Source organism: Rhinatrema bivittatum, chromosome 9 (assembly GCF_901001135.1).
Source record: "Rhinatrema bivittatum chromosome 9, aRhiBiv1.1, whole genome shotgun sequence".
NCBI classification, from domain to species: domain Eukaryota; kingdom Metazoa; phylum Chordata; class Amphibia; order Gymnophiona; family Rhinatrematidae; genus Rhinatrema; species Rhinatrema bivittatum.
In genome coordinates this window covers 268,252,520-268,277,791 of record NC_042623.1, presented here as the reverse complement: position 1 = coordinate 268,277,791, position 25,272 = coordinate 268,252,520, and the positions used below count along the sequence as shown (strand labels likewise).

The window sequence follows — 25,272 nt, the reverse complement described above, 5'->3', positions numbered from 1 at the left end:
TTTCTGTGGATTCTCAGAACTGGAGGTGCAGGATTTATACTGACATTCTGTCCCCTCCAGACTTCACTCTCTCATAGCCATATAGCATTAGTTGACTGAGGCTTTCAAATAATTGTAATAGTAGTTTTACTAGAAGTCTGAAACTGGCCAGCTTTTTAAAATTACGCAGAAGACCCTCTGGACTTTCTTATTAAGACTTTTTTATAGCCAATTTATAGCAGGGGGGCCAAGCTATGGAGGTGGGTGTGATATGAGGAAATGTCATTTTGGCTTCCCCCCCCCCCCCATGAGACACCTCTGAAGGAATGGGGTGCCCTGGAGAGGCTCACAAATGCATTGGCCCCCAGGAGCCGGAGACCCTTGGTGCGCCACTGCATCCTAGTTACTGGTAAGATCCATGTTTTGACAGGTAATCTCATCTAGAGATAAATAAGTTCCCTCTTCTTTCAGTGCTAGGAACAGTTTTCTGCCATGGAACCATACTTCTCTATCCCCACTACCTCTACACCATCAAAAGCATCACATTAATGTCACAGCAGAAGATTCCATGTGAAATGGAGTCAAGCCATTTTTAAATGATAAGAACAAAGCAGCAAATATATAGAAAATCCAACAACAAAAAAAAGGATTCATTATAGATGCTGTCTAAAATTAGGAAAAAAAGATCATAGGGCTCAGTTTCTCGTGTCATGTTGGACCTCCACTTGGCTAAAAGTTCCAGATACTCAGGTGTTGCTGAATATAAGCTGTTGTAAAAGGGTTTATTTGAGAGAGATTTGGGGCAGGCAAATAAATCTGTTGGGTATGGCAAGAGAATATATATTTGGGGTGCACCAGAGGCAAAGTCACTCCATTAATACCCTCTATTCTGCTCCCAACCTGGCCCACCAGGAGTTAGGCACTCACACACTTACAGGGCATTTATTTGTGTCCCAGAGCACTGTAACCCAAATATACTCTCCTGTTCTGCATAAGAGTCACATTTTTGCCTTTAGTTTTCCTGCACAGCTCCTATTATGTTCTAAGGCGTGAAAAATGTCAGCTTTGTTTTCTTTTTGTTTTCTTATGGAAAATCATGGGAACCAGGCCCTGCTGCCCTTTCTATCAGGCTTTCAAAATCCAGTATAATAGAATATGAAAAAGTGTAAGGAAGGAGAACGTAAAAGCTCCTGTTTCTGAGCCATTTCTCACTTGTTTTATAAAAGTAGCTTCCTAGACAGTACCCATCGCATGCTGCACTCATACACATTATTCTTGCTCACACCACAGAACCTATAAAAAGAAGAGACATCAAAGCTATGTAAAATACAATTTTACTGCAATTGGTCATAGAATCAACAATTAAACGTTTTCATTTACTCTTCTGGAGGAGGGGTGCCAAATCCTTGCTGCCTCTTTCTTGGCAGACGGAGAGACGTTTTTCTCCTTTGGGATAGGGATGGCTTCCTCCATCTATTCCTCTCTCTAGAGAAGTAGTACGTCATGGTGTGACTGTAAGAAAATAGAAGGCAAATTAGATAGCAGAAAACTAAGGACCTGGAAAGGTCCTTAGTTTTCTGGAAAGGAAGACATGATGCAGCGCATACATCTCCAGCTGCTAACATATTTTCCACTCCATGTTAACCCCCAGGAGCAGGCAGGCATCCACTAGTGGCAAACCCGAACTGAAATACTCCGGCACTTACCACGTTTAGCAATATGATCTGTGTACTGTGGGGAAACCTCTTTCCATTCTTATTATATAATACTAGTCATTACTATGTTCCCCTTATACGCTACTTTTCCTCCTCTTCTTATATCTATCATATGACTATTATTATAGATAGTCATCTTTTATAACTTCTGCCAAAAACCTTCCCTGGAATAGATGCACCCTTATTATCACTCCTAAATCCACTAACACCCATTGAACCTCCCCCATTGTTGGAGTGTTCCTGCTCTTTAACCTATAGTAAAGCCTAACCAGCTCTACATAAAGCTAGGCCTATGTCAGACACACACACAAAAAAAAAAATACCAGAATGCCTGCCATACCAGCATACCACACAGCCACCACAGCAATGCAGACTTTCGGTCTCCCATAAGCAGGCATGCTGGACAAGAAATAAACGTAAAGGAATTCCTGGTGGGGGTTGAAATTCAAGACCTGCCAAAGCTGGTCTTCTGGGCTCTTATACCCCCCCCCCCCTCAGGTCTTTCTCAAGTCACTGGGGAACCCATGCCCAAACCATGTGGCCCTCCTGCTAGACAGGAAACAGGGCACTCTACTTCAAGCCCTGGATCAGGAACAAAGTGATGATGGATTCTTGGTTATTCTGAAAAACATACGAATAGCCTTGATGGGACAGGGAAGCGGTTAACAAAAAATGTTTAATAAATAAATATGGTAATTAATTATTAGAATAGAAATAGCTCACTACAAACTACTAATCAACTACTAATACACCCCAACAGCACACATTGAAGCCTTCAGTAACATCTGAGAGCCCTATGCTTCTTACACAGAGTGTAGGGGGCGTGAGTGCCGTTTAAGAGGTCTTGTAGATGTGAAAATGGAAGCTTCAGTTGTTGCAAAACGCATTCCACATACCAGGCTGGTGCTCCCAATGGGTTGCATTTATTTTTGAGGCAAGTATTTATAACAGAAAGGAAAAAGTCTATGTACACTCAATATTTCTATTCTTGCTGAATAGACATCGCCTCTCTCCCAACTCCTAAAAACTAAGCTGATGGGTGACTTAATGAGAGCTCTGAATTGAGCCTTCCCGGCCACAGGGGGGGGGGGGGATATTTTATTTCAAGGCAGCAAAGACTTCACCTTTGTTCCACTGTTTGGCTAACATGGGGGCTCTGGGGGCTGTTTTCCTTCTCCCATAGAAGCAGGTATGCCAGTGCTCAGATGTCTCCTACTTATAGTTCCCATTGGAGGACCTTGCTGGAAAAATGGGGTAGTGGGGATTTCAGATTTACTAAACAGCCATACAATTCCTCAGACATCCCTATTCCTGGTGGCACTTTAAGCCCTCCAGCAGCAGAAGCCTGTGGAAGCTCTCCAGAATCCTAGTACCACCCCTTATTGGACAAGATCACGTCTCCTTCATCCTAGCAGTGATGGAATTAACTCCTTGAGTTAGAGTGAGGGATTTAATTAAGTTAAAGAAAAGGGCCCTTACTCAATTATATGGAGAAAAGATGTGGATACTTACCACACCAGGCAGTAGAACCCACCAAGAACAATCCTTAGGGTCTCAATACAGGTCCTAGAAGTCCAGCCACAGAAATGTTAAGAGATGAGAGTTGGTTGCAGCTCAAATGGTTGCACAATAAACTGCCATTCTGGTTACCAGTTAAGCAGTGATCATAAGCATCTGGTACCTGCATTTTTAAAAGACAATGTTTAGGAGTATCTAGCTGGCTAAGTAAGAAGATAGCTAGCTACATCAGCTGTGTTGAAAATTCTCCTCTGCTGCGTATAAACTAGGCCGATCAAAAAATGTGCAGTCCAGGAGGTGGGATTAGGCTGGAGTAGACAACTATATGCATAGGTACATTTAATTTTCAAAATCAGGCCTAAATTGAAAATAGGTACACTAGGCCTGTGCCTAAGGCAGCGAAATCTGGGGGCAGCAGGCTGGTGAATCTCATTAAGCAGAAAACCCCTCTGCTGCCTGATCCAGCCAGGGTTGTTGCAAGGATAATAGGCACCCTAGGTGAACCTTACAATCTTGTGTCCTCCATCCCCCACCCCCACCGGACTTCCTCACACACAATTATGCATTTATAATTCAATTTTATATGAAAAAGGACATTCAGAAGCAAAAATAAATCACTCACAAAAACATATATATTAAATGAATATGCACTACTGTGGTATCAACCAGAAAACCCTACCAAAAAGACACTTGAATCCTTTTGGTATTAGGTGTATTGTTACCACTAACACTATCCATAAAAATACTGGAAAGAATCACCTATACAAAAAAGCAACCAATGTTATACAAAAATCAAAATTCACTTTAATGTCATTCCAATCAGTCGAAACACTGACAGACTTGTTTGTGTTCGAGAGAACCACTAACTATAGTGGTTTAGATTCACTTATGCTCGACTGATACCCAGATATCAGCCGATGTGCAATGCAGACAAAGCTGTGTCGAGACAACATAAAGTAAGTTTTTCAGCTCAATGAAAAATGTTCACCTGATATATGGAGACAAGTCATCTGCTAGAGAAAGAATAGCCCCTGAAGCAGCTCTATGAGCAAAACTCGGCCTGAGTCGGGCTTTTATTACGTTCGGTGATCAATAAAGAATTCCTGGTGTTCATTGATCCTATTTTCCTTTGGTCGCTACTGCAATATTGGATCAATTTCCGGTTTGTTTTTTTGGACCTTCCATTTAATGTTACTGTTCATTAATGTGGAATAACCTTCCAGACTGGCTAAAAAACATAGGCGATTTTCAGACCATTCGCAAGCAACTAAAAGCTTTTTTGTTTGTTCATAAATAACAGCATTGTCTTAGGGAAAATATATTAAATTTATTTTATTTTAATATTTATGATTGTACCCTGTATTGTTTTATTTAACAATGCTTATTGTATTATTGTTTTACATTATGTTGTGATCCGCTTAGCATGGGTATCCAATATAATCAGAATATAAATTATTTAAATAAATAAATCCCATTCTACTGATGCTGGTAAATGAGCAGTGACTATTCTCTAAGACAACATAATTAATAGCAATTTATGGACTTCCCCCTCCAGGAACCTATTTAAAGCTTATTTAAACCCAGCCTTAACCACATCCTCTGGCAATGAATTCTAGAGCTTAATTGTGTATTGAGTGAAATAATTTTCTCTGATTTGTTTTAAATATGCTGCTTGCTAACTTCATGGTGTGCCCCCCTAGTCCTTTGTAATATTTGTCAGCGTAAGTAACTGATTCACAGTTTTGAGACCTCTATCATTTCCCCCCTCAGTTAGCTCTTCTCCAAGCTGAACAGCCCTAACCTTTCCTCACAGGGGAGCCATTCCATGCCCTTTATCCTTTTAGTCACCCTTCTCTGTACTCTTCTTTGGGTATGGCGGATTCTGAAATTCAGCAATTCCTTCAGAATTCAGAGTCTCTGGGCCAAATCCAGAGAGTTCTCAGATATGATGATGATGTGTGTATGTGTGTGTGTATGTGTGTGTATGTGTGTGTGTGTGTGTGTGTGTATGTGTGTGTGTGTGTGTATGTGTGTATGTGTGTGTATGTGTGTGTATGTGTGTGTGTGTGTGTATGTGTGTGTGTGTGTGTATGTGTGTGTATGTGTGTGTATGTGTGTGTATGTGTGTGTGTGTGTGTGTGTATGTGTGTGTGTGTGTGTGTATGTGTGTGTGTGTGTATGTGTGTGTATGTGTGTGTATGTGTGTGTGCTAGCTTGATGGCAGCCATAAATGTTATCCCCTAGTAGACCTGTTTGGTTCGCATGGCTGTGCTGGCTGAAGTATGTTGAGGTATGGTACGAAAGTGTAAAAGAGGTGGAGCCTGGAACTTAGGGGTAGATAAAATAACTGAGTTCTTACCTAGCAGTCAATGGATTTGTCAGTAGGTACACACTAGACCTGTGCCTGGGGCAGGAAAACTTTGGGGGCAGCAGGCTGGCTGAAGAAATGCTGCCTTTCAGCTGTGCTGCATCTCACTCAGCAGAGGACAGCTCTTTGCAGCCTTATCAAGCTGCAGGGAACAAGAAGGGAGGAGGTATATCTGCAGCAGACAGCAAAGGGGGATCTTTTTTTTTTGGAGGGGGTCAGGAGGTGCTGAGCAGGAGGTTGGAAAGGGGTTGGGAGATGAGAGAGGATGTGTCTGTGTGAGAGAGGGTGTGATGGAGAAGAGGTACAGTGTGTGTGAAAGAAGGGACTGGTGCCGGGGGGTAGATTTATATATACCAGATTGGGTGGGAGGTTAGAAAAGGGATGCAAGGGGGAAACAGAACCCAAGCACAGTAAGGACACCTCCTTCCCCTCCACATTAAAATTTTCCCACCTATGATCTCGGATTCTATCCCCCAGATCCTGAACCTCCTTCCTTCCTTCCTCTCCCTTCTCCCAGATCCAAATCCCATATCTTCCACCTTCCGATCCCCCTCCTACCTCTTTCTCCATCCTAGATTTCCAATTCTCCCCATCACCAGCCCTCTCTCTTTCATTCTGATCTTCCCCATTTTCCGGCCTCTCTTCTTCTCCTCCTCTCCTCTTCCCAGTCCCCAGTCTTCATTCTCATTTCTCCATCCCTTGTCCTCTCACCCTCACCCTCTCCTTCTCCTCTTCCCATCTCCAAGATCTCCCAGCTTTGCTAATACTTGATATCCCCTTTTCTCACAAAATAAATTCTGCAGACATGAACAAGGATGTAAAAATATTTTTGTAATGTAATATAAATGATGGAAATGTTTGCGAATGTGCTTCAGAATTGCCTAATTACTGCCACAGGAAACTGCTGGGCTGTGCCTGTTGTCCGACCTTCTTGGGGGTGGGGGTGGTGGGGAGGTGCCAACACCAACAGTGCCTAGGGAAGGCAATTACCTAAATCCATCACTGACTGGCTCTCCTCAAATTGCTAGAAGAGGGTGGACTGGCGCACAATAAAGGACCATCCGGAAAGATCAGTTCCTCATTAGTGCACTTATACTCCTAATGGGAAGGGCGGACCTCAGTACAAATCTTTAAACAAAATATCTCTCAGAATCCGCACAGCCTCCCCCCTTCCTATCTTTCTCTTATTGTTCTAAAATATTCTACTTTTTTCCACAACTCTTATTTTATTCAGCTTCTATTTTATATCAAAACCCTAAAGATTTAAAACCAAAGCATATCCTCGCCGGTGTCAATCTTCCACCTGAGGCGAGGGATGAGATGGTGCACGCCTCCCGCCCCCCCCCCCTCCCTTTTCCACACACACCCATACCCGTTCCCAAAACTCAAAAACCTTATTTCACGCGGCAGCAATGTTGTATGCCAGGCCACTTTGCTTCCAGCTCGTTTCCGTGGGTCATCTGAGGCATTAATGCCCCTCCACCATCCGTCAGGAGAGGGACTTCCCATCCCCCTTCCAAACCCCGGGCAGTGGCTCAGGGGTCCATGCCAGCGCCATCAGGCTCCCCATTATTTTCCAGTTCTCCATCCTACCGGGCTTTTGCGACAGCCAGAGCCAGGCAATTTGGCGCCTACGGCCAAGTAAAAAAGTGCACCCTCACTCTATATGTTGTGGAGCGCTAGGAGAGCGATCCCACTCCTGGGTGATGTGTGTCCTTGGGCCACGGCTCGACCCCAGAGGAACTCTGAAGAGGTGCCGCGGGAGGCGTGGCATGCCCGAGCATGGGCTGGACGGGAGCAGGGCTGGAGTGAAGACTGGCTGACAGGCCCTCCTCTGGACCTGCGCGCTTCGGAAGACCCAACAACGCAATGTTGGTCTTGTGAACAGTCCTCCGACCGTTCCCAGCCCTTTCGGACCTGCCGCAGGGTACGGCACGAAGCGGCAGGCCAGATGGAGGCCAGGACAGTGAAGACTGGAACATGGATTCAGACGAGACTCAGGAATGACGTAGACTCAGGCGTAGACATGGACTCAGGACGAGGTGCAGGATCCATAGACGTGGACTCAGGCATAGATGCAGGATCCTTAGACGTGGACTCAGGCATAGACGTGGACTTCAGGAACGGGGTGCAGTATGCATAGACATGGACGCAGGCAAGACGAGGACTCAGGTCGAGGTACTTGATGCACAGAGGTGGAATCAGGAACGAGGGCTGAAGGAAGACATGAGCACTGACCCTCAGGGCGCCCTACTCAGGCCACCCGCGGGACTGAGTCGCGGACCACCCTGTCCCATGCGCGCCCTACACAGCCCTGGAAGGCTGGTCGCGGACCACGCAGAGAGCGGGAGAGCACAGGAAAGAGGAAGCAGGTTCGCTGCTCTCCTGGCAGCACAAGGCAAGGATATACGCTGCTCTCCTGGCAGCACAAGGCAAGGATATACGCTGCTCTCCTGGCAGCACAAGGCAGGTTAGGCATCAGGATCAGGAACAAGGATATCTGGAACATCAGGACTGGAACACATATACTGGAATAGGAGACACACCTCTGGGCTGGAACATGGACATCAGGAACATCAGGACTGGAACAAGAGACAGACCTTGAGACTGGAACGGCAGGCAGACATCAGGACTGGAACACTGAAGACATCAGGACTGGAATGGCAGGCAGACATCAGGACTGGAACAACTTGACAAGAAGCTTCAACAGGAAACATGGAACACTGGACCTTGCAGAAGGCTGGAATACAAGGCATCTCCTGGAACGAGGAACTCAGGAGTGACCAACTCCTTGCGAAGGCAAAGATACACTGAAAGCTGAGCCCTTTAGTAGGGCTGAAGTGGACAACGCCCAGGGAGGGGTCAGCAGGGGGCCACACCTGGCTGGCCCTTGAAGAGCAGTAGAGAAGCGCGCGCTCGCGCCCTAGGAGGCTGGAGAGAAGAGCTGGAAGCCGGTGGCGTCCCCAGCCACGTGGAGGGCCCAAGGAAGCCGCGGAGCAGCCCTGGAGGGGAGCTGGGTGAAGGCAGGTCACTGGAGCAGCTCCCAGCTGCACGGACAGAAGCAGAGAGAGGCAAGGCTGGCTGCGGGGGAAGGGCCGACTGCAGGAACGGCTCCATGCCGTGAGGACAGCCCCAGGGGGAGAGGTAAGACTGCAGGGAGAGTAGAGAGCTGTAGGCACCGGCAGAGACGGCTTCCCTGCTGGGCAAGGACCCGGGCTAAAGCAGGCACTGGGAGAGACGGCCTGCTTGCTAAAGGTCCCGGGATCGCAGCAGCACGTCGGGGAAAGGCAGAGACAGCAGCCGAGGAGCAGACCACATGGCAGCAGCTGTGGAACCAGCCCCAGCTGATTCAGGGAGAAAGAAGCAGCGTCAGCAGCCCGGCTGGCTGTGGCTGTGAGAGGTAAGAACCTGCACACGCTTCTTGTGGGCAGGAGCATAACACTATATACAACATGAGCCTGAAGGCTCTCTTAAATGTTTTAACTTAAAATTTAACATTATTACTTATAATCTATAAGTAGATATAAGTGTGTCCCTGATCCAAAAATTGTGATCCATAGGTCTGTATGGATGTGACCCTTAACCTTTACCCAACTGACTATTTATTTATTCTTTCAATTTAATATACCACTTGTTATAAAAAAAAATCTCTAAACTGTGCACAGTAATAATAAAATCCACAACCCATCTCAACTTACTGCTCCCAGCTAGAGGGCGGGAGCCTACAAAACAGTCAAAGATTCGCTGCTTTCTGACTTTGGGCTTGTTTCCTCCTTCTGCCCAACCCTTTTGCCGCGCGGGCTTAGTCCCGCCCTACCTCCCACGTCATCGGAGGTGTCGGCTTAAGGGCCGCAGCGAAACGCCAGAGGCGCTCGCATGCCGAAGGAGCACGCCCCTTCATGCGCAACTGAGTGCTAACATCTACCTTCTTTTTTCTTGCAGCTTCTAACCAACTAAGGGCCTCATTTTCCAATATCGCATTAAGGGGTGTTTCCCATGCAAAGGAGGCTTTTTTCATGCAGTGGGGAAACTTCACTTGCCGTGATGTTTTCGCCATTCGCGAATACATGTGCGCAAATCGCGATGTTTCCCCGGTGCGCGATAAAACACCCAAAGAATCATCACAGTGCACGATATATCCAGACAGCCTGTGTCGGTATCCAAGAGAGGTGTATCACAGTTCATGATGTTTCCAGATAGCCTGTTTCAGTGAGCTGCAGGCGGGCGAGAGAGAGAGAGAGAGAGCGCGAGAGAGAGAGCGCCTTGCTATAGTGTCTCTTCCCTAGACAGGTATTTGTATCCCTATGAGAAGCCCACCTAGTAACTCGAGGTGGGGATTAGGTATTAGTGTAGGGGGTTGGGGGCCACTTTCACATTCAACGTGAGACGTACGAACAGAACAGTGGTCTCTTGTGAAGATGTGATGGCCTTCGGAGTGGGGAAACTCACTCCAAGATGAGATTTGGACAATGTTCTCTCCACCTAGCTTGTTGTTGCCCAGGTAGAGAACATTGCCCAAATCTCATCTTGGAGTGAGTTTCCTCACTCCGAGGGCCATCAAATCTTCACAAGAGACCACTGTTCTGTTCGTACGTCTTACGTTGAATGTGAAAGTGGCCCCTAATCCCCACCTCGAGTTACTAGGTGGGCCTCTCATAGGGATACAAATACCTGTCTAGGGAAGAGACACTATAGCAAGTCTCTCTCTCTCTCTCTCTCTCTCTCTCTCTCTCTCTCTCTCTCTCTCTCTCTCTCTCTCTCTCTCTCTGGAACTGCGATAAACCCCTCTTGGATACTGACAAACTATCGTGCACTGTGATGATTCTTTGGGTGTTTTATCGCGCACCGGGGACACTTCGCGATTTGTGCAAATGTATTTTTTCCCGCTGCACGAAAAAAGCCTCATTTGCATGGGAAACGTCCCTTAATGCGTTACCAATGCGATATTGGTAAATGAGGCCCTTAATCACCACGACTGCCGCTGATATCATCCTCTTTACGGAAACATGGCTCTATGAACATGACATTGTCACATTAAACAACTTATGTCCTACTGGATATACTCCCATATCCCAACCTCGGTCCGATCGTAGAGGCGGTGGATTACTTACAATAATCAAAACATCTCTTGCTCCAAGTAAAAAAACTATCATCCCTAATGAATCAAGAATTGAAATGCTATTAGTTACGACATCTCTGTTAAACATTTGCCTCATTTACAGTCCACCTGGCATAATTCTCAATCAACCATCTTCTTTACTCGAATCCATAGTTACCTTACCTTGTGATTTAACAAATACTATTATCGCCGAAGACTTTAACTTACATTTTAATAAAATGCAACAAAATCCAACCATAGCTAATTTCTCAGATGCACTTCAAGGTCTTGGCTTTAGTTCACTCATAACAGGTCCCACACATAGACAAGGAAACACTCTAGACCAATTATACTATAATCAATCAAACATAGAATTTTCCTCTGACATTACTGCAGTACCTTGGTCGGACCATTATCTCATTAAAGCCACAGGTAAAATAAAGACCCCACATAACACTCAATGTCACTCATCTCAAGATAACTCTAGTATTCTACGTAGGAAGAAAATAAACAATGATCTTTTTATTAACACATTAATGCCAATAATCAGTCAAAATTCATACTCCGATATAACTGATATAGTAACTTATTGGAACAAATCTATCACAGAAACATTAGACCAAATTGCACCACTAAAACCACAAAAATCAACAATAAAAAACCAACTACATGGTACAATGATTCCCTAAAAAATATCAAACGTAAACTTCGCAATCTTGAGCGAAGATGGCGTAAAAATCCAATACCCGCACGTAAACAAGAATATCATGCACTTCTACAAAAATATAAGAAAGAAATAATACAGACCAAAAATACTTTTTACTCCACCAAAATAAAACAAGCAAACGGCAACCCAAAAACTCTTTTCTCAATAGTAAAAAACCTAGCGACGATACAATCCAACTTACCATCTGATACTTCCAATGACTTTTGCAACAATATTGCTTCATTTTTCAAGAAAAAAACTGAGGACATCTCACATGAATTTAAACTTTTACCAATTCCAAAAAATAATACCCCCCAACTTGCTTGTGCTTTCTCCGAATTTTCACCTGTAATTGACAGTACCATTACTAAAATACTTACTAAATCCAAACCATCAAACAGTCCTTTTAACCCATGCTCAGGCTTTTTACTTAAAGAATTAAAAAACCCACTTGCCCCTATCATGTTGCGATCCCCCCTGCTGCTGCGCTACAGGAGGTCTCTTACCTTCCTCCAGAGGCCGCTCTGAAGCCAGGGCCTCGCCTACGTTCCATCCGGGACTTGCTCCAGGGCCTGAGGTGCCTAGCTGTGCCTGTGGCTTGCATGCCTCAGTGTTGGACTTCCTGTTTGGCGACGCCCTTCTCCTAGGGGCTGGCCCGCAGCTCTCCACCTGACTTATAGGACCAGCGGTGGGCGGTCCTGGCAAGCTCCTCCCAGGGAGTTGCCTTCTACCTCCAGTATTTAAGGACTTTCTGTTCACTTGCACCGGGCTTCGGATCGGGCTCTACAGTAGTCTGTAACCCTGCCGATCCAGGTCCCCCAGTTTCGCCTATGCCTTGATGGGTTCCGGTCCTGTGTCTCTGCCTAGTTGTTTGTTCCCTGCCTGCCAGCCGTAAGGACTTCGGATGTGAGTATCCCAGCATCGGAGTTCCTGTTCGCCTGGAGTTTCCCTGCACCCTCCTTCTCAGCGTGGTCCGCGACCAGCCTTCCTGGGCTGTGTAGGGCGCGTCTGGGACAGGGTGGTCCGCGACTCAGTCCCACGGGTGGGCTGAGTAGGGCGCCCTGATGGACAGTGCCATGTTTCCGTCCAGCCTTGTCTACAGTGTCTGCTTCAGCCCTTGCCCGGATGTCTTCCTGTCTCTGCCTTGACCTACGTCCTCGTCTGGTTCCTGAGCCTTCTGTCCTGTTGGGCCCTGGAGTGGCCAACAGGAGGGATTCGTCCCACGGGCTCTTGAGCTTCTGCCAGCCGAGGGGGCTTCGGATGTGAGTATCCCAGCATCGGAGTTCCTGCTCGCCTGGATCTTTCCTGTGTCTCGCTTCAGCCCTTGTCCTGATGTCTCCGTCTTGCTTCAGCCTGCTTCTGCCCCGTCTGATGTCTTCTGTTTAGGGACTCTGTCTGCCCTCGCCTCTGTCCGGCCTGCTGCCCATTGCCGTTCCCTGCGGCAGGTCCGAAAGGGCCGGGAACAGTCGGAGGACCGTTCATTAGTCAACTTCCCCGTGTTGGCTACCATGGGCATGCAGGTCCGGCTGAGGGTCGGACTCCCTGCTTCTGTTCCTGCCTGCCTGGCTCACCATGCCTGCTCAGCTCACCTCCCACGGTGTGGCCTTGGGCTCCTCCTGGGGTCCTGCCGTGGCCCAAGGGCTCACCACCCGCCCGAGACGACCGCGCCCGCATGCGCACGTAACATATCATTACAAATATAGTAAATGCTTCATTACAACAAGGCATATTCCCAGATTCCTTAAAACAAGCTGCTATCATACCCATTCAAAAAAAGAAAAATCATGACCCTGCAGATGTCACCAATTATCGCCCTATCGCCTTATTACCATCCCTAGCAAAAATTATAGAATCAGTAGTACTACACCAAATATCCGACTATATAGAAGAAAACAACATTTTACACACTAATCAACACGGTTTTAGAAAAGGTCACAGTATCGAATCTCTACTCATATCATCTTTTGACACCATAATTCGAGGATTTGACTCCAATACAAATTACTTACTTGTACTAATTGATATTTCCGCCGCATTTGATACAATAAATCATGACATTCTTATTACTAACCTAACTCAAATAGGCATCTCTGGTCCCCCTCTGCAATGGTTTACGTCATTTATATCTAATCGCCAACAAAAAATCATGACAAATAAACAATCTTCAGACTGGTACTCCACCTCTACAGGAGTACCCCAAGGTTCAGCTTTATCAGCTCTTCTATTCAACCTATACCTGTTACCCTTATGCAGACTTCTGGACGGCTTAAATTTAAACTTCAAAATTTATGCTGATGATATTCAGTTTTTTATACCCTTCACTGACTCATGGTCAAAAACTTTCTCTTTACTGCATTTATACTTGTCTACAATCAAAACTTGGCTCTCTCACAATAGGCTAAAACTAAATACAAACAAAACAGAATTAATCTATCTATCCACCATTCCAGATTCAATTTACAAACCCCCATCAACATTTACCTTTGAGAACCAAATCATTTCCATAAAAACACATGCAAAAAACTTAGGGGTAATTCTTAACTCCAAACTATCATTGACAAACAATATATCTGAGACTGTAAAAAAGTCTTTTTTCAAAATTCACATGCTCAAGCAATTAAAACCATTACTCCTTCCAAATGATTTTCGTCTGATCACTCAAACACTCGTCTTATCTTCATTAGATTATTGCAATGCTTTATACCTTGGTCTACCCCAATCAACAATTCATCCACTTCAACTAGCTCAAATTGCAACTGCCCGTATGTTATACAATATCCGTCGAAATGAACATATCTCTCCGATTTTACAACAATTACATTGGCTCCCAGTATCATACCGCATAACATATAAAATCTTATCCACTATACACAACCTAAGATACAATAATGATTCAATTTGGTTATGTTCACTGTTATGAATTTATAAACCTTCCAGACAATTACGTTCCTTTGACAAATGTTTACTAGAAATTCCTAATGTAAAATCTGTTAGCTTATCACTGACTCGTAAACGCGCCTTTTCAGTTGCAGGTCCGACATTATGGAATGCTTTACCAGACTGTATCCGATTGACTTCTAACCATAGAGAATTCAAAAAATTACTGAAAACTCATTTATTTACTCAAGCTTTTCATCTGCAATAATTTTCATAATTCCATGCACTGTATTTAACTTTTTGTTTTAAAATTTGTTTGTGTTTCTGTTTTTAAATTATGTATGTGCTTTGACCACTTGTAAACTGCCTAGACGGATATATATTTATCCATTATGCGGTATATAAAAACTTTTAAATAAATAAATAAATAAATAAATAAACAAACATATTCTGAAAGAAAAATGATCTCTTTTTTGTATAAGAAAATAGGGATGGAAAAAGGTTTGTGTGTCTTAAACCATAATATTATGACTTTTTCTCTTCTGTTGAATTATGGTATTTTTTATTATTTTAAACTAGTTAGGGTCTAGATTTCACTGACAACAAAACACTCGTTGGTTCAGTGTGCTGCGGCAGTCAAAAAAGCAAACAGAATGTTGGGAATTATTAGAAAGGGAATGGTGAATAAAATGGAAAATGTCATAATGCCTCTGTATCGCTCCATGGTGAGACCACACCTTGAATACTGTGTACAATTCTGGTCGCCACATCTCAAAAAAGATATAATTGCAATGGAGAAGGTATAGAGAAGGGCAACCAAAATGATAAGGGGAATGGAACAGCTCCCCTATGAGGAAAGGCTAAAGAGGTTAGGACTTTTCAGCTTGGAGAAGAGACAGCTGAGGGGGGATATGATAGAGATGTTTAAAATCATGAGAGGTCTAGAACGGGTAGATGTGAATCGGTTATTTACTCTTGCAGATAATAGACTAGGGAGCACTCCATGAATTTAGCATGTGGCACATTTAAAACTAATTGGAGAAAGTTCTTTTTCACTTAACGCACAATTAAACTCTGGAATTTGTTGCCAGAGCATGTGGTTAGTGCAGTTAGTGTAGCTGTGTTAAAAAAAGGATTGGATAAGTTCCTGGAGAAGTCCCATCAGAGAATCATACAAAGGATCTCTCCATGTGCCTCCTAACAAAACTTCACGCCACACCGCAACGAAAGAAAGAGCATTCTCGATAGCAGGACCCACTATTTGGAACAATTTACCTCCGGACCTCAGACAGGAACCCTGCCTACAAACATTTCGAAAAAAAATTAAAACCTGGCTATTTAGCCAAGCTTTCCCTTAATCTATTCACTTTCGGAACTCCACATCTCAAGCCTACCGGACAACTTACATAGTGATACCCTTTAATCACAATGGTTATCCCTCTGTCCTTCTCTTTCTTCTATTCCCAAGTTTGATCTCCTTGTTATATGTAACTTTTTTACCTCCTCTGATTATTTTACTGTTAAATGATTGATAAGAATGTTTTACCCCCTTGTTCCATGTAAACCGATTTGATATGACACCCGTCATGAAGGTCGGTATATAAAAGAATTAAATAAATAAAGACATTACCTGCTATTAAAGTTGACTTAGAAAATAGCCACTGCTATTACTAGCAGCAGTAACATGGGATAGTTTTTAGGTACTTGCCAGGTTCTTATGGCCTGGACTGGCCACTGTTGGAAACAGGATGCTGGGCTTGATGGACCCTTGGTCTGACCCAGTATGGCATGTTCTTATGGTCTTACTCTCTCTATTACCAGGTGCATTGTGATGCACTACAAAACCCTGCTAAAAACATACTCAGAATGTTTGTAGCAAACTGCAATACTATAACAGCAACAACCTTACTTATAAGAGGGAAGAACTACAATTACTACTGCAGGCTCTAGAACACCAATACACCTCCTACTGGAAAAGCAGAACAAGCTATAGATCCCTATACAGACAGTACATGCTAACAGAATCCCTCAGTGCAGTCATACAAGCACAACATAGGCTGACCCTTTCATAATACAAAATAAGGTCCATAAATTAGATTCAGAAACATGCAGACAAAAACCAAACTGGAAACCACAGTGCAACATGTCAAAAAGAGAAACAGAAATAGAAATGCAACATATAAAGATATAAGAAATGTGCATTCCCAAAGCTTGACACAGTCCTCTCTTGTTAAACTGAAAATAAAATGTTATATTTTCTATCTTTGGCCTGGATTTTTCAAAATGTACTAAATATCACATGCAATAGGAAAAGGGGCATGTTTTATGGTAATAGTGCACTTTGTGATAAACTGCCTATCTTAGCACAATACTTCAATAACATTTTTGTGATAAGTGCCAGAATTGTTGTATATGAGAGTGAGAGAGAGAGAGACTAGCCATAATGCCCTCATACTAGGGAGGTATTTATACCTCTTTATGAGGCTTACCTAGTCACTCGAGGTGAGGTTTAGGTATTAGTGTAGGGGTTAGAGGCCACTTTGGCATTCAAGGTGAGTCATACGAACAGAACAGTGCTCTCTTGTGAAGATGTGATGACCTTCGGAGTAAGGAAACTCACTCAAAGATGAGATTTGTGCTATGTTCTCTCAACCTAGCCTGATGTTACCCAGGTAGAGAGTCCATCAAGCTAGGTTGAGAGAACACTGCACAAATCTCATCTTTGTGTGAGTTTCCTCACTCCGAAGGTCATCACATCTTCACAAGAGAGCACTGTTCTGTTTGTATGTCTCTCTCTCTCACTCATTTATATATATATATATATATATAGCACTGTGATAAATGACCCCCTTTGTGTGGGGCAATTAATTTGGTTTTGATCTTAAGTTCTTTTCCAGGCTCTCCTTCCCATTTTTTTCTCTTTCCTCCTGTCTTCTCCCTTCCCACATCTGTCTCTGACACCGATCTTTCTCTTAAATCTTTAGTCTTGATTTCTCTTCTCTGCCCTCTAATCTCAGACATAACTTTCTTGTTCCCCCTCTAATCCTCCAGTCCTTAGTCTCCCTCTTTTCTATCTCACACCCCTTCTCATTACCCCCATCTTTCATGCATCCCCAAACTCTTATTCCTTTTCTATTTTTCACCCATTCCTTTGTTCCCCATTTCCACCTTCTGTACTCATACCCAACCCAACCCTTATCTATCTTCCTCTGCCTCTCTCAGCTCCAGCTCCCTTCCTTCTCACTGGCTAAAAGACAGGAAACAGAGAGTAGGATTAAATGGATAATTTTCTCAGTGGAAGGGAGTGGACAGTGGAGTGCCTCAGGGATCTGTATTGGGACCCTTACTTTTCAATATATTTATAAATGATCTGAAAAGAAATACGACGAGTGAGATAATCAAATTTGCAGATGACACAAAATTGTTCAGAGTAGTTAAATCACAAGCAGATTGTGATAAATTGCAGGAAGACCTTGTGAGACTGGAAAATTGGGCATCCAAATGGCAGATGAAATTTAATGTGGATAAGTGCAAGGTGATGCATATAGGGAAAAATAACCCATGCTATAACTACACAATGTTGGGTTCCATATTAGGTGCTACAACCCAAGAAAGAGATCTAGGTGTCATAGTGGATAACACATTGAAATCGTCGGTGCAGTGTGCTGCGGCAGTCAAAAAAGCAAACAGAATGTTGGGAATTATTAGGAAGGGAATGGTGAATAAAACAGAAAATATCATAATGCCTCTGTATCGCTCCATGGTGAGACCGCACCTTGAATACTGTGTACAATTCTGGTCGCCGCATCTCAAAAAAGATATAATTGCGATGGAGAAGGTACAGAGAAGGGCTACCAAAATGATAAGGGGAATGGAACAACTCCCCTATGAGGAAAGACTAAAGAGGTTAGGACTTTTCAGCTTGGAGAAGAGATGACTGAGGAGGGATATGATAGAGGTGTTTAAAATCATGAGAGGTCTAGAACAGGTAGATGTGAATCGGTTATTTACTCTTTCGGATAGTAGAAAGACTAGGGGGCACTCCATGAAGTTAGCATGGGGCACATTTAAAACTAATCGGAGAAAGTTCTTTTTTACTCAACGCACAATTAAACTCTGGAATTTGTTGCCAGAGGATGTGGTTCATGCAGTTAGTATAGCTGTGTTTAAAAAAGGATTGGATAAGTTCTTGGAGGAGAAGTCCATTACCTGCTATTAAGTTCACTTAGAGAATAGCCACTGCCATTAGCAATGGTTACATGGAATAGACTTAGTGTTTGGGTACTTGCCAGGTTCTTATGGCTTGGATTGGCCACTGTTGGAAACAGGATGCTGGGCTTGATGGACCCTTGGTCTGACCCAGTATGGCATTTTCTTATGTTCTTATGTTCCTCTTTGGCCCCTTTGTTTTGTCCTTTGCCTCCTACTGAGCCTTCTATTGCTCCTGTTTCACTGCCTTCTGAGTCCCTTTCCCACCCTCTCTCACTTCATAACACCCAACTCCTTTTCCACTGCCTCTCATACTCTCTCCAGTACTCCAGATCATTCACACCTTCACTCATAATTTCCCCATCTCATCTAAAACACCCCCACTCATACTCACCCAACCGCCAAGTTCCTACTGTCTGTATCCCTGCTCTCGGCATCTCCAAGTCCATGTTCTGCCTCCCCCCACCCCCCCCCCCCCCCCCATTGTCTCAGATTCCCTGCCCTCTCGAGCCTCCAGATTCCCAGTCACTGAGTTCGTGCTCTTATCCCCTGATCATAGAGTCCCCATTCTTCCAGTAGTTTCCAAGTCCCTGTTCTCTCACACCACCCAGTATCTGAGTCCATGTTCTTCACCTGCTCTCTCTCCCTAATCCCCAAGTGACAGCCCTGTTCTCCCCTGCTCTCCCACCCCCAGTCCATTCTCCTTCTGCTCTGTCACCCTTCCAGTCCATTCTACCCCTGACTTCTCCCAAATTCCAGTACTCCGGTCCCCATGTGACAGTGCCATTCTTCCCCTGCTCTCCCGGTCTCCCTTCTACACCTTGTCTTCCCACAAATCCTCACACCTTTTGTTTGCAGGCTCCTACTACAAATACCACATATGTCTTCTTCTGACCCGTGGTTGAAATCTCAGCCCCATTGTTTGAACCACAGGACTCTATCTCTATGGAGGCCCGTGTGGTTCAAACAACTGCACAAGGGTCAAACTGCTGATGTTTGAACCCTGTGGGGATCTGTAGAGACAGAAAGCCCTGCAATTCAAATAGTGGGGCCGAGGTTTTGGTTGCTGGGTGGAAGAGGCAGCCAAGTTCGGGGTGGGAAAGAGGAAGCACGCGCTTCTCTTGCACTGCCAGCCTCGCGATGGATTTGTGGAGCCCTTGAGCATTAGCGCCCATGGGCCGAGGCCATATTGGCCATAGGCTAGCTACAGCTCAGCTCTCGATCGCTTTTATTCTCCACCCTCGTCCCCTTCCGCTCTTTTTTTTTTTTTTCCGGGCGACGGGCACGTGGGGGAGGAGCAGCGGCAAGAGGCCAAAGAAATCCCCCCAGCAAAATCAAGAGGAGGGGAGAAAAAAAAAGACAGGGTGAGGCGGATGCTAGAGGAGTTTGGAGGGGCAGTTCTTGCTGCTCCTAAATTTTACGCCTGAAGTGGTCGCCTCACCCTGCCTCATTATAGAACCGCTGCCCCTGGCTATTTCTGCTCAAACCATTATAAGGCACTGCTTGTGATCACAGAAGTAATTGTAATATTAAACCCTGAAAGCTGAAGAGGTGAAACGCTGCCAGCATCTGGAATTTTTTATAAATGGGGTATAACAGCCAAGTGAATTGATTTCACAAAATAATTTATGCTATAAATTAAGTACAGCTATATAGCTGTTTCTTTAAATGGTAAATCATGTGGGTTTGATACCTATAATGGCCACCATTTTTGTATGGGGATTGACACTGGCGAGGATAAGCTTTGGTTTTAAATCTTTGGAATTTTGATATAAAATAGAAACTGAATAAAATACGAGTTGTGTAAAAATAGAATATTTTAGAAAAATAAGAAAAAGATAGATGGGGGGAGGTTGTGCAGACCAATGATTAAAGCACATTAGCAGGAGTCTGAGAGATATTTTGTCTCATCTGAGTTTAAAAATCTGTACCGAGGTCCGCCTCTCCCATTAGGAGTGTTAGTGCACTAATGAGGAACTGATTTTTCTAAGGTGATATAAGTAGATAGCACACATCTTAGCGATGTGTGCTATCTACTGCACCCATCACATTAGGTAGGCCGGTGATGGTTTAAAAATCTGTGGTTTGAAAAGACTCAGAGGCTTGATTTTTTGTTCACATGTTCCCCACTGCGAATATTGGAGCTCATCGGCTACAAATATTTTTTAAAGATAAATAAATACAATGTAACAAACTCAACCTATTGACAAGCCTAGCTATGACATAACTGGTTGCCTGAGGATCAATGTCCGTCTACTCATATAGGGGGTAATTTTCAAAGGAGTTACGCATGTAAATGTGACATACTATCGTAGCAATTTTCAAAAGCTATTTACTCGAGTAAAGTGCACTTACTTGAGTAAATCCTATGGACAATTCAATGGCATATATTGTAGCAATTTTGAAAAGCCCACTTACTTGAGTAAAGTGTATTTACTCGAGCAAAAACCAGTTTTGCTCGAGTAAATGCTTTTGAAAATCTGGCCCTAAGGGTCCTAATGGCCTGTACATGCAGATTATCTCTTCCTCTGTCAGACCCCGTAGGATGCTCCTCTGCTTCCCTCCTCTGCTGGTTCAGACCTTTGTCTAATTTCTCTAGCCTACTCTTTCTCTGCCTTTGTCAGCACTTTCTGATCCCTCCTCCTTCTTGTCCTTTCTCTCTGTCTCTCTCTCTCCCCACCTCCTCATCAACTCCTAAATGGTTAAAATGTTCAAAATTAGGCGTTAGCGAGAATGCCCAAATAGCATAAGGAGAAAAGCGTACCATGCTATTTAATAGATGCCCACTAAATCCCAATTTGCATGCACTAAATCCTCATTTACATGCAGGTATGTGCTAATTTTAAGAACATAAGATATGACATACTAGCTCGGACCAAGGTCCATTAAGCACAGCATCTTTTCTCCAACAGTGGTCAGTTTGGATCATAAGTACTTGGTAGATCCCAAAAAGTAGATCTCTTTTATGTTGTTCAGCCCCAGTGATAAGCAATGATTTACTCAAGTCTACCTGGCTAGTAATTGTTTATTTTTTTCCAGGAACTTTCAAAGCTTCTTTTATACCACACTATCAGGCCGATACAGTAAGGACGCGTAAGAGAGTGCGGCAGTGCAGGGCGCACCCTCGTTTGTCGCGCGCACAATTTGGTTCACATACCGCTCGATACCGTATTCAAATGAGATGCAAATGCAAGCGATGTCCAAAGCGGTGTCCAAAGCGCATCCATGAAGCGGTAGACGTGCGCAATCCATTTTACTGTATAGAGCAATATACAGCGCCTATACAGTATGCTGGGTGCGCTGGTACCTGTCATTTGAAATGTCATTCCCCCAGGAAAGTGGATGGTTCTCCTACAGACCCACTGCCTTGAGCGCCCGGCTGGATGTCCAAACTGGACATCCGAGGTCGCAGCTTGGACGTCCAGACTGGGCGCTCAAGGCAGGGGGAAGGCCCATGAACGTCTGTCGGCATTGAAGCAAGTACCACACACACTAGTAACTCATCAAAATACTCTTTCTTCATGTGCAGCACCAGCTCCTTCTCCAGTTCCAGGGACTGACCACACAGGCTGGAGCGTGGACTGGCCTATGGCGGGCCGGCGCCGTCAGCCTCAGGGTCGCCCGGGGCCCCGCAGCGCGAGTCCGAGTAGCTGGAGCGAGGGTCGACGTGCCGCTGGTCGAAGCCCATGCCGCTGCCGCTGTACCGGTTGCTGCTGGGCTTGCTGCCGCTGTCGTAGCCAGTCAGGGCGCAGCGTGCGCTCATGCATCTTCCCGCTGCCTTGAGCACCCGCCTGGACGTCCGAGGTCACAGTGTAGGGTGTGTGGGGATAGGGCCTGATACAGGAGCTCGTGCCCACTGCAAGTCAGTGGCAACAAGGAGCCCAGCACCACAAGAAGGCCAGAGGAGCCCCCGGAAACGGTGTCTGTTCTTCCCTACGGAACCGAAGTACTCTGAGGTTAAGCAAGGTGGTGCCAGGTTGGGTTACTTTTTTCCCCCTTGTGCGAGAAGCATTTTTTTCTGTGGATTGGGTTGGTTTGGGACTGGGCGGCTAAGTTCACCACACTAACGCCAGGATCAGGGTAGGCGGTAAATTTGCAGGATAAAGACGCGGCAAAATAGCTGGTTATCATTTCCCCTCTCAGTTATCTGTTTTCCAAGCTGAAAAGCCCTAACCGGTTTAGTCTTTTTTCATAAGGGAGCTGCTCCATTGCTTTTATTATTTTTGTTGCCCTTCTCTGTACCTTATCTAGTTCTGCTATTGAGGCAGGATGATCAGAACTGCACACTGTACTCAAGATATGGCCACAATCAATCGATACGCATTATGATATTCTCCATTTTATTCTCCAATCCTCTCCAAATAATTCCCAACAGTCTATTTGCTTTCTTAACTGCCATCACAGATGAGCTGAGAATTTCAAAGTATTGTCCACAAGGACTCTAAGGTCCTTATTCTGGGTGGTGATTTCTAATAAGGAATCTAGCATTGTACACTTGTATTTGGGAGTATTTTCTCCCATGTGAATCACTTTGCACTTATCCACATTAAATTTCATCTGCCACTGAGACACTCAGACACCAAGCCTCATAAGGTCCTTCTGCAATTCTTCATAATCCACTGCTGTTTTCATAACATAGAACAAATGTCTGCAAATTCAGTCACCTCATTCATTGCTCCCTTTTCCAGATCCTTAATGAATATATTAAACAGCCAGTCCCAGTACAGATCCCTGAGGCATTCCGCTATTGACTAGGGGTATGCATCAAATTATTTTTTGTTTCTTTTCATTTTCTGCTTTTACAAAGTTTCATTTGTGTTTTGGTTTTTTTTTGTTTCCTCCAAATTTCGTAGTTAATGCAGATTGATCGCTGTTAGTGATTATGTGCACCATGCATATACAGACAAGCAGAGAGCCTTTAACTGTGACAAGATAAAATAATAGGGAAGCACAGCTAGGGGAGCTACCCTTGGTAGACCTATAATTTGGAGCAAATTCAGCTATAAATATTTTTGCACTGGATTGTTGCATCATGTATACTCGGATCTTTCCCATGTGGCTATAGCACTATGGAGTCCTACGCAGCCAGCTTGTGAAACTCTCATTATGGTTTTAGTGCTGCAGGAAGTGTTACAGGGAGCGGGCAACCCTCACTGTTGTGCTGCACGGAAATAAAGGTTAACTGCATGGATTGTGGTTCTGCTAATTATTTTTAGTTACTATTGAGTTTCTGGAAAAAGAGGTATATTTCCTTAGTTTGGTTTTACCCTGGATGCTAATTTACAGACAAAAAAATGACTCTGGACATCCTGCTCATGGGGAATAAAAGGAAGCTAGTTCATTCGCAGACTCTGTCTGGATGTTAAAATAGTCTTTAAAAAGTTAAAATGCCACAGATAGCAAAAATAAACCTGTCTGACTATGACAGTTCTTGGAAAGAGTGGATAACAGGAAGCACAAGTAGTTAAAATAGCTATTTAGATATAATTGCAGTTTAACGTTATATTTCTTAGCTGCAAATGGAAAGGAACTAATTATAAGTAATGAGTTACTATGCATTGCATGATACCAGAGGAACTGCTGAGCTCTTACTCTGTTTATAAGTTCATCCACTTTTCTTTGCGTATAAATAGTGCTTTCAATGCACTTTTCAACACATTCACCACTGACCTTCTCCCAGACATCCAATAACAAAACATTTTATTGCAGCCTGTCCCTACAGGTCAACTCTGCTTGGAAAAGATCCCCAATGCTAAGAGATTTCACTGCGGCTTGCATCAATTGCTCCACACTCCATAATATAGAAAAGAGTGGTAATAAGATGATCCATAGTTACTGTGCCAGCCATTTGTAAGCAGTCTATAGCATGATCACTGTAAAGAGAATACAGCCTTAAGGAAGTTTATTAGTTCCTGTATTAATTGCTGAATGCACTAAAGCTTAATATGCACATTAAGGCCATTTAGCGTGCACTTGGTGTTGCGCCCATCGGTTGCAGATGGCTGCAACCTCTGTTGCTCACCTCTCTTTTCCCTACAGCAGCGATTGTTGGAAGAATGGCGGCCTCCGCTTGCAAATGCCGCCTTCCCCAGTGTCCCCGGGACAGCGTGAGCAATCCCGTCTGCCATCTTGAATCGGGCATTACCTAGGGCACGCGCGCCAGGCCCTCTCTTTACCCGTCATGGCGGGAACCTTGGAGGCATCCCCTCCGCATGACGTCACCCGCCGGTGTATTTAAGCTATCCGGCCTGTGCTTCCTACGAGTTAGCAAGGACTTCCTTCCTGCTGAATTCCACTCCACTTGGAGACGCTTCGCTATTCGCTACACTGAACTGTTCCTGTACTCCGGGACTTGAACGCTTTAGATACCCGTTCCTCAGGGTCCTTGTCGCATCCTGGCTATTCGCTCCTCAGAAGGCCTTCCTGCCTGGAGAATCCATCTACTCTTGATTGGGACCCAGCCTCGTTCAGCCTTGTGAGTACGCTTCATGTTTGCTACCATCTTGCTGACGGAACCTCCGGTGTATCCCGTGTCTCGGGCCACTACCGTGCTCGCCTCAGCAAGCCATCTTCACTTCAGAGTGAATACCTTCATCTACCCAGCTCTGCTGCCCTCCTGCACGTCTCTTATCAACGACAGTGCTGATTCTCGGCATACCCCGCGCTGTGGGCCACTACCGGATCTACCCGGAGAAGTGTATCACCTGGAGGAAGAGTTCCCTGGCGTACTCCGCTCTGCGGGCCACTACCAAGGATATCATCACTGAGTCACCTTACTACTCTGGACTGTGTCTTCCTTCCC

General features: G+C 44.6%; 1 long non-coding RNA gene across 1 annotated transcript in view; it reads right to left on the bottom strand.

Moving 5' to 3' along the window:
* Positions 1–1,329: 1,329 nt before the first annotated feature.
* Positions 1,330–25,272, bottom strand: part of LOC115098604 — a 300,301-nt gene continuing 276,358 nt past the window's right edge. Inside the window, exons 4-5 of the long non-coding RNA XR_003858557.1 lie at positions 3,207–3,375; positions 1,330–1,491 (exon numbers count right to left, since the gene is read on the bottom strand). This is a non-coding gene — a long non-coding RNA (uncharacterized LOC115098604). The remainder of the gene's footprint in view (positions 1,492–3,206; positions 3,376–25,272) is intronic.